We start from the raw sequence: 9474 nt of genomic DNA, 5'->3' as shown, positions 1-9474 counted from the left end.
ATTAAAAAGGGCAGTGACTGTTGGGATGAAGAAGTAAAGCTGCGAGTGGAAGAGGAAATAGAGGCGTTTGGGCTGTACTTACGAGGAAGTAGTGCAAATGGTTGGAAGATGTATAAAAGAAAGTCTGGAGTTCAAGAGGGAGTGCAGGGGTTGAAAATAGAAGGCAGGTGAGAGTTGGGATGAGAAAGTATAATCAAATTTAGGGAGAATAAAAGGTTTTTTTGGAAAGAGGCAAATAATATGTGAAAGACAGAAGTGCAAATGAGGACATTGGCGAATGTAGCAAAATGGGAAGTGATAGCAGGATGAATAGAGTGTGGAGATGAAGTATTTGAAAGATCGTTAAATGAGTTTGATGATGGAGTGGTAGATGTAGGGTGGTTAGGTCAGGGTGATATAGCAAAGTAGAGGATTCAGGAAAAGTGGTATGGTGAAAAGAGAAAGGTGATGAGAGAGTTACGGAGGATGAATCCGGTAAGGTGGCGGAATGGATAGTATTATCAAATGATGAGATGACTGTGTTGATTGGTTGGTAAGAATATTCACCGTATATATGGATCATAATGAAGTGCTTGAGGATTGGAGGAATGCATATATAATGCCTTTGTATAAAGGCAATGGGGATAAATGTGTTTTCAAACTATTGAGGCATACATTTGTTGAGTACACCTGGAGAAGTATATAGGGAGGAGAAGTGTGGTTTCAGAAGTGGTAGAGGATGTGTGGATTAGACGCTTGCTTTGAAGAATGTGTTTGAGAAATACTTAGAAAAAACAGATGGATTTGTACGTGGTATTTATAGATTTGAAGAAAGCATATGATAGGGTCGATAGAAATGTTTTGTGGAAGGTATTAAGAATATATGGTGTTAGAAGTAAGCCGCTAGAAGTAAGGCTTGTGTACGAGTAGGAAGAGAGGAGAGTGACTAGTTCCCAGTGAAAGTCAGTCTGCGGCAAGGGTGCGTGTTGTCACTATAGTTGTTGAATTTGTTTATGAATGAGAGTGTAAGGGAGGAAATAAAATGTTTGAGGACAATGTGTGGTGTGAGATGGTTTGATCGAGTAAGTAATGAAAGTGTAAGAGAGATGTGTAGTAACAAGAAAAAGGTTTGGTTGAGAGAGCAGAAAAGGATGTATTGAAAGTGTTTGGACATATAGATAGAATGAGTGACGAATGGTTGATAAAGAGGATATATACGTCAGAAGTGGAGGGAACAAGGAGAAGCAGAAGACCAAATTGAGGTGGGAGGATGGAGTGAAAAAGATTTTGAACGATTGGGGCCTCAGCACGCAGGAAGATGTAATGCATGTTCTAAACAGAGTGAATTGGAACGAAGTAGTATACTGGGGTCGATGTGCCGTCAATGGACTGAACCAGAGCATGTGAAATGTCTGGAACAAATCATGGAAAGTATTGTGGGGCCTTGATGTGGATAGGGAGCAGTGGTTTCGACGCATTACACATGACAGCTAGAGAATGGATGTGAACGGATGTGGCCTTTCTTCGTCTGCGTCTTGAGAATGATAATGATGATTATAATGATATATATATATATATATATATATATATATATATATATATATATATATATATATATATATATATATATTTCTCACATACATTTGATCCACACATCCTCTATCACTTCTGAAACCACACTGCTCTACCCCAATCTGATGCTCTGTACATGCCTTCACCCTCTCAATCAATACCCACCCATATAAATTACCAGGAATACTTAACAAACTTATACCTCTGTAATTTGAGCACTCACTCTTATCCCCTTTGCCTTTGTACAATGGCACCATGCATACATTCCGCCAATCCTCAGGCACCTCACCATGAGTCATACATACATTAAATAACCTTACCAACCAGTCAACAATACAGTCACCCCCTTTTTTAATAAATGTGAGAAATACTTAGAAAAACAAATGGATTTGTATGTAGCATTTATGGATCTGGAGAAAGCATATGATAGAGTTGATAGAGATGCTCTGTGGAAGGTATTAAGAATATATGGTGTGGGAGGAAAGTTGTTAGAAGCAGTGAAAAGTTTTTATCGAGGATGTAAGGCATGTGTACGTGTAGGACGAGAGGAAAGTGATTGGTTCTCAGTGAATGTAGGTTTGCGGGAGGGGTGTGTGATGTCTCCATGGTTGTTTAACTTGTTTATGGATGGGGTTGTTAGGGAGGTGAATGCAAGAGTTTTGGAAAGAGGGGCAAGTATGAAGTCTGTTGTGGATGAGAGAGCTTGGGAAGTGAGTCAGTTGTTGTTCGCTGATGATACAGCGCTGGTGGCTGATTCATGTGAGAAACTGCAGAAGCTGGTGACTGAGTTTGGTAAAGTGTGTGAAAGAAGAAAGTTAATGGTAAATGTGAATAAGAGCATGGTTATTAGGTACAGTAGGGTTGAGGGTCAATTGGGAGGTAAGTTTGAATGGAGAAAAACTGGAGGAAGTAAAGTGTTTTAAATATCTGGGAGTGGATCTGGCAGCGGATGGAACCATGGAGGTGGAAGTGAATCATAGGGTGGGGGAGGGGGCGAAAATCCTGGGAGCCTTGAAGAATGTGTGGAAGTCGAGAACATTATCTCGGAAAGCAAAAATGGCTATGTTTGAAGGAATAGTGGTTCCAACAATGTTGTATGGTTGCGAGGCGTGGGGTATGGATAGAGTTGTGCGCAGGAGAGTGGATTTGCTGGAAATGAGATGTTTGAGGACAATGTGTGGTGTGAGGTGGTTTGATCGAGTAAGTAATGTAAGGGTAAGAGAGATGTGTGGAAATAAAAAGAGTGTGGTTGAGAGAGCAGAAGAGGGTGTTTTGAAATGGTTTGGGCACATGGAGAGAATGAGTGAGGAAAGATTGACCAAGAGGATATATGTGTCGGAGGTGGAGGGAACGAGGAGAAGAGGGAGACCAAATTGGAGGTGGAAAGATGGAGTGAAAAAGATTTTGAGTGATCGGGGCCTGAACATGCAGGAGGGTGAAAGGCGGGCAAGGAATAGAGTGAATTAGATCGATGTGGCATACCGGGGTTGACGTGCTGTCAGTGGATTGAATCAGGGCATGTGAAGCGTCTGGGGTAAACCATGGAAAGTTGTGTGGGGCCTGGATGTGGAAAGGGAGCTGTGGTTTCGGGCATTATGCATGACAGCTAGAGACTGAGTGTGAACGAATGAGGCCTTTGTTGTCTTTTCCTAGCGGTACCTCGCGCACATGAGGGGGGAGGGGGATGGTTTTCCATGTGTGGCGAGTTGGCGATGGGAATGAATAAAGGCAGACAGTGTGAATTGTGTGCATGGGTATATATGTATGTGTCTGTGTGTGTGTATATATATGTGTACATTGAGATGTATAGGTATGTATATTTGCGTGTGTGGACGTGTGTGTAGATACATATGTATGGGGGTGGGTTGGGTCATTTCTTTCGTCTGTTTCCTTGCGCTACCTCGCAAACGCGGGAGACAGCGACAAAGCAAAATAGATATAAATATGAATATATATATATATATATATATATATATATATATATATATACACACACACTTAGTCGCTGTTTCCCGCGTCAGCGAGGTAGCGCGAGGAAACAGACGAAAGAATGGCCCAACCCACCCACATTCACATGTATGTACATAAACTCCCACACACGCACATATACATACCTATACATTTCAATGTATACATAGATATACATGCACAGACAAATACATATATACACATGTACATATTCATACCTGCTGCCTTCATTTAATCTCGTCGCCACCCCGACACAAATGAAATAGCATTCCTCCCTCTCCTCCCGCGCGAGGTAGTGCTAGGAAAGGACATCAAAGGCCAGATTTGTTCACACTCAGTTTCTAGCTGTCATGTGTGATGCACCGAAACCATAGCTCCCTCTCCAAATCCAGGCGCCACAAAACTTTCCATGGTTTACCCCAGACGCTTCACATGCCCTGGTTCAATCCATTGACAGCACGTCGGCCCCGGTATACAACATCGTTCCAACTCACTCTATTCCTTACACGTCTTTCACCCTCCTGTATGTTCAGGCCCCATCACTCAAAATCTTTTTCACTCCATCCTTCCACTTCCAATTTGGTCTCCCACTTCTCCATCCCTCCACCTATGACACGTATATCCTCTTTGTCAGTCTTTCCTCACTCACTGTCTTCATGTGACCAAACCATTTCAATACACCCTCTTCTGCTCTTTCAACCACACTCTTTCTATTACCACACAACTCTCTTACCCTTTCGTTGCTCACTCGATCAAACCACCTCACACACACACACACACACACACACACACACACACACACACACACACACACATATATATTTCTTTTTCTTTCATACTATTCGCCATTTCCAGCATTATCGAGGTAGCGTTAAGATCAGAGGACTGGGCCTTTGAGGGAATATCCTCATCTGGCCCCCTTCTCTGTTCCTTCTTTGGGAAAAAAACAGAAAAACAAGAGGGGAGGATTTCCAGCCCCCCGCTCCCTTCCCTTTTAGTCGCCTTCTACGACACGCAGGGAATACGTGGGAAGTATTCTTTCTCCCATATCCCTAGGGATAACATATATATATATATATATATATATATATATATATATATATATATATATATATATATATATATATATATATACAGAGAAGAGGTAGTAAAAGCTTTGCGGAAGATGAAAGCCGGCAAGGCAGCAGGTTTGGATGGTATTGCAGTGGAATTTATTAAGAAAGGGGGTGACTGTATTGTTGACTGGTTGGTAAGGTTATTTAATGTATGTATGACTCATGGTGAGGTGCCTGAGGATTGGCGGAATGCGTGCATAGTGCCATTGTACAAAGGCAAAGGAGATAAGAGTGAGTGCTCAAATTACAGAGGTATAAGTTTGTTGAGTATTCCTGGTAAATTATATGGGAGGGTATTGATTGAGAGGGTGAAGGCATGTACAGAGCATCAGATTGGGGAAGAGCAGTGTGGTTTCAGAAGTGGTAGAGGATGTGTGGATCAGGTGTTTGCTTTGAAGAATGTATGTGAGAAATACTTAGAAAAGCAAATGGATTTGTATGTAGCATTTATGGATCTGGAGAAGGCATATGATAGAGTTGATAGAGATGCTCTGTGGAAGGTATTAAGAATATATGGTGTGGGAGGCAAGTTGTTAGAAGCAGTGAAAAGTTTTTATCGAGGATGTAAGGCATGTGTACGTGTAGGAAGAGAGGAAAGTGATTGGTTCTCAGTGAATGTAGGTTTGCGGCATGGGTGTGTGATGTCTCCATGGTTGTTTAATTTGTTTATGGATGGGGTTGTAAGGGAGGTAAATGCAAGAGTCCTGGAAAGAGGGGCAAGTATGAAGTCTGTTGGGGATGAGAGAGCTTGGGAAGTGAGTCAGTTGTTGTTCGCTGATGATACAGCGCTGGTGGCTGATTCATGTGAGAAACTGCAGAAGCTGGTGACTGAGTTTGGTAAAGTGTGTGGAAGAAGAAAGTTGAGAGTAAATGTGAATAAGAGCAAGGTTATTAGGTACAGTAGGGGTGAGGGTCAAGTCAATTGGGAGGTGAGTTTGAATGGAGAAAAACTGGAGGAAGTGAAGTGTTTTAGATATCTGGGAGTGGATCTGTCAGCGGATGGAACCATGGAAGCGGAAGTGGATCATAGGGTGGGGGAGGGGGCGAAAATTTTGGGAGCCTTGAAAAATGTGTGGAAGTCGAGAACATTATCTCGGAAAGCAAAAATGGGTATGTTTGAGGGAATAGTGGTTCCAACAATGTTGTATGGTTGCGAGGCGTGGGCTATGGATAGAGATGTGCGCAGGAGGATGGATGTGCTGGAAATGAGATGTTTGAGGACAATGTGTGGTGTGAGGTGGTTTGATCGAGTAAGTAACGTAAGGGTAAGAGAGATGTGTGGAAATAAAAAGAGCGTGGTTGAGAGAGCAGAAGAGGGTGTTTTGAAATGGTTTGGGCACATGGAGAGAATGAGTGAGGAGAGATTGACCAAGAGGATATATGTGTCGGAGGTGGAGGGAACGAGGAGAAGAGGGAGACCAAATTGGAGGTGGAAAGATGGAGTGAAAAGGATTTTGTGTGATCGGGGCCTGAACATGCAGGAGGGTGAAAGGAGGGCAAGAAATAGAGTGAATTGGTGTCATGTGGTATACAGGGGTTGACGTGCTGTCAGTGGATTGAAGCAAGGCATGTGAAGCGTCTGGGGTAAACCATGGAAAGCTGTGTAGGTATGTATATTTGCGTGTGTGGACGTGTGTATGTACATGTGTATGGGGGGGGGGTTGGGCCATTTCTTTCGTCTGTTTCCTTGCGCTACCTCGCAAACGCGGGAGACAGCGACAAAGTATAAAAAAAAAAAAAAAAAAAAAAAAAAATATATATATATATATATATATATATATATATATATATATATATATATATATATATATATATATATATATATGTATATGTATTAATATATATATATATATATATATATATATATATATATATATATATATATATATATATATATATATATTTTTTTTTTTTTTTTTTTCAAACTATTCGCCACTTCCCGCGCTAGCGAGGTAGCGTAAAGAACAGAGAACTGGGCCTTTGTGGAATATATATATATATATATATATATATATATATATATATATATATATATATTATATATATATATATCATCCTCGAAGGCTCAGATTGGGGTGTCTAAATGTGTGTGGATGTAACCAAGATGAGAAAAAAGGAGAGATAGGTAGTATGTTTGAGGAAAGGAACCTGGATGTTTTGGCTCTGTGTGCAACGAAGCTCAAGGGTAAAGGGGAAGAGTGGTTTGGGAATGTATTGGGAGCAAAGTCAAGGGTTAGTGAGAGGACAAGAGCAAGGGAAGGAGTAGCACTACTCCTGAATCAGGAGTTGTGGGAGTACGAGATAGAGTGTAAGAAAGTAAATTCTAGATTGATATGGGTAAAACTGAAAGTTGATGGAGAGAGATGGTTGATTATTGGTGCATATGCACCTGGGCATGAGAAGAAAGATCATGAGAGGCAAGAGTTTTGGGAGCAGCTGAATGAGTGTGTTAGTGGTTTTGATGCACAAGACCGGGTTATAGTGATGGGTGATTTGAATGCAAAGGTGAGTAATGTGGCAGTTGAGGGAATAATTGGTATACATGGAGTGTTCAGTGTTGTAAATGGAAATGGTGAAGAGCTTGTAGATTTATGTGCTGAAAAAGGACTGGTGATTGGGAATACCTGGTTTAAAAAGCGAGATATACATAAGTATACGTATGTAAGTAGGAGAGATGGCCAGAGAGCGTTATTGGATTACGTGTTAATTGATAGACGCACGAAAGAGAGACTTTTGGATGTTAATGTGCTGAGAGGTGCAACTGGAGGGATGTCTGATCATTATCTTGTGGAGGCGAAGGTGAAGACTTGTGGGGGTTTTCAGAAAAGAAGAGAAAATGTTGGGGTGAAGAGAGTGGTGAGAGAAAGTGAGCTTGGGAAGGAGACTTGTGTGAGGAAGTACCAGGAGAGACTGAGTACAGAATGGAAAAAGGTGAGAACAAAGGAGGTAAAGGGATTGGGGGAGATATGGGATGTATTTAGGGAAGCAGCGATGGCTTGCGCAAAAGATGCCTGTTGCATGAGAAGCGTGGGAGATGGGTTGATTAGAAAAGGTAGTGAGTGGTGGGATGAAGAAGTAAGTGAAAGTTAGTGAAAGAGAAGAGAGAGGCAATTGGACGATTTTTGCAGGGAAAGAATGCAAATGAGTGGGAGAGGTATAAAAGAAAGAAGCAGGAGGTCAAGAGAAAGGTGCAAGAGGTGAAAAAGAGGGCAAATGAGAGTTGGGGTGAGAGAGTATCATTAAATTTTAGGGAGAATAAAAAGATGTTTTGGAAGGAGGTAAATAAAGTGCGTAAGACAAGGGAGCAAATGGGAACTTCAGTGAAGGGGGCTAATGAGGAGGTGATAACGAGTAGTGGTGATGTGAGAAGGAGATGGAGTGAGTATTTTGAAGGTTTGTTGAATGTGTTTGATGACAGAGTGGCAGATATAGGGTGTTTTGGTCGAGGTGGTTTGCAAAGTGAGAGGGTTAGGGAAAATGATTTGGAAAATAGAGAAGAGGTAGTAAAAGCTTTACGGAAGATGAAAGCCGGCAAGGCAGCAGGTTTGGATGGTATTGCAGTGGAATTTATTAAAAAAGTGGGGTGACTGTATTGTTGACTGGTTGGTAAGGTTATTTAATGTATGTACGATTCATGGTGAGGTGCCTGAGGATTGGTGGAATGCTTGCATAGTGCCATTGTACAAAGGCAAAGGGGATAAGAGTGAGTGCTCAAATTACAGAGGTATAAGTTTGTTGAGTATTCCTGGTAAATCATATGGGAGGGTATTGATTGAGAGGGTGAAGGCATGTACAGAACATCAGATTGGGGAAGAGCAGTGTGGTTTCAGAAGTGGTAGAGGATGTGTGGATCAGGTGTTTGCTTTGAAGAATGTATGTGAGAAATACTTAGAAAAACAAATGGATTTGTATGTAGCATTTATGGATCTGGAGAAGGCATATGATAGAGTTGATATAGATGCTCTGTGGAAGGTTTTAAGAATATATGGTGTGGGAGGCAAGTTGTTAGAAGCAGTGAAAAGTTTTTATCGAGGATGTAAGGCACGTGTACGTGTAGGAAGAGAGGAAAGTGATTGGTTCTCAGTGAATGTAGGTTTGCGGCAGGGGTGTGTGATGTCTCCATGGTTGTTTAATTTGTTTATTGATGGGGTTGTTAGGAAGGTGAATGCAAGAGTTTTGGAAAGAGGGTCAAGTATGCAGATTGTTGTGGATGAGAGAGCTTGGGAAGTGAGTCAGTTGTTGTTCGCTAATGTTACAGCGCTGGTGGCTGATTCATGTAAGAAACTGCAGAAGCTGGTGACTGAGTTTGGTAAAGTATGTGAAAGAATAAAGTTAAGAGTAAATGTGAATAAGAGCATAGTTATTAGGTACAGTAGGGTTGAGGGTCAAGTCAACTGGGAGGTAAGTTTGAATGGAGAAAAACTGGAGGAAGTAAAGTGTTTTAGATATCTGGGAGTGGATCTGGCAGCGGATGGAACCATGGAAGCGGAAGTGAATCATAGGGTGGGGGAGGGGGCGAAAATTCTGGGAGCCTTGAAGAGTGTTTGGAAGTCGAGAACATTATCTCGGAAAGCAAAAATGGATATGTTTGAAGGAATAGTTGTTCCAACAGTGTTGTATGGTTGCGAGGCGTGGGCTATGGATAGAGTTGTGCGCAGGAGGGTGGATGTGCTGAAAATGATATGTTTGAGGACAATATGTGGTGTGAGGTGGTTTGATCGAGTAAGTAATGTAAGGGTAAGAGAGATTTGTGGAAATAAAAAGAATGTGGTTGAGAGAGCAGAAGAGGGTGTTTTGAAATTGTTTGGGCACATGGAGAGAATGTGTGAGGAAAGATTGA

Source organism: Panulirus ornatus, chromosome 19 (genome assembly GCF_036320965.1).
Source record: "Panulirus ornatus isolate Po-2019 chromosome 19, ASM3632096v1, whole genome shotgun sequence".
In the NCBI taxonomy this organism is placed as follows: Eukaryota; Metazoa; Arthropoda; class Malacostraca; order Decapoda; family Palinuridae; genus Panulirus; species Panulirus ornatus.
This window is presented reverse-complemented; position numbering follows the sequence as displayed.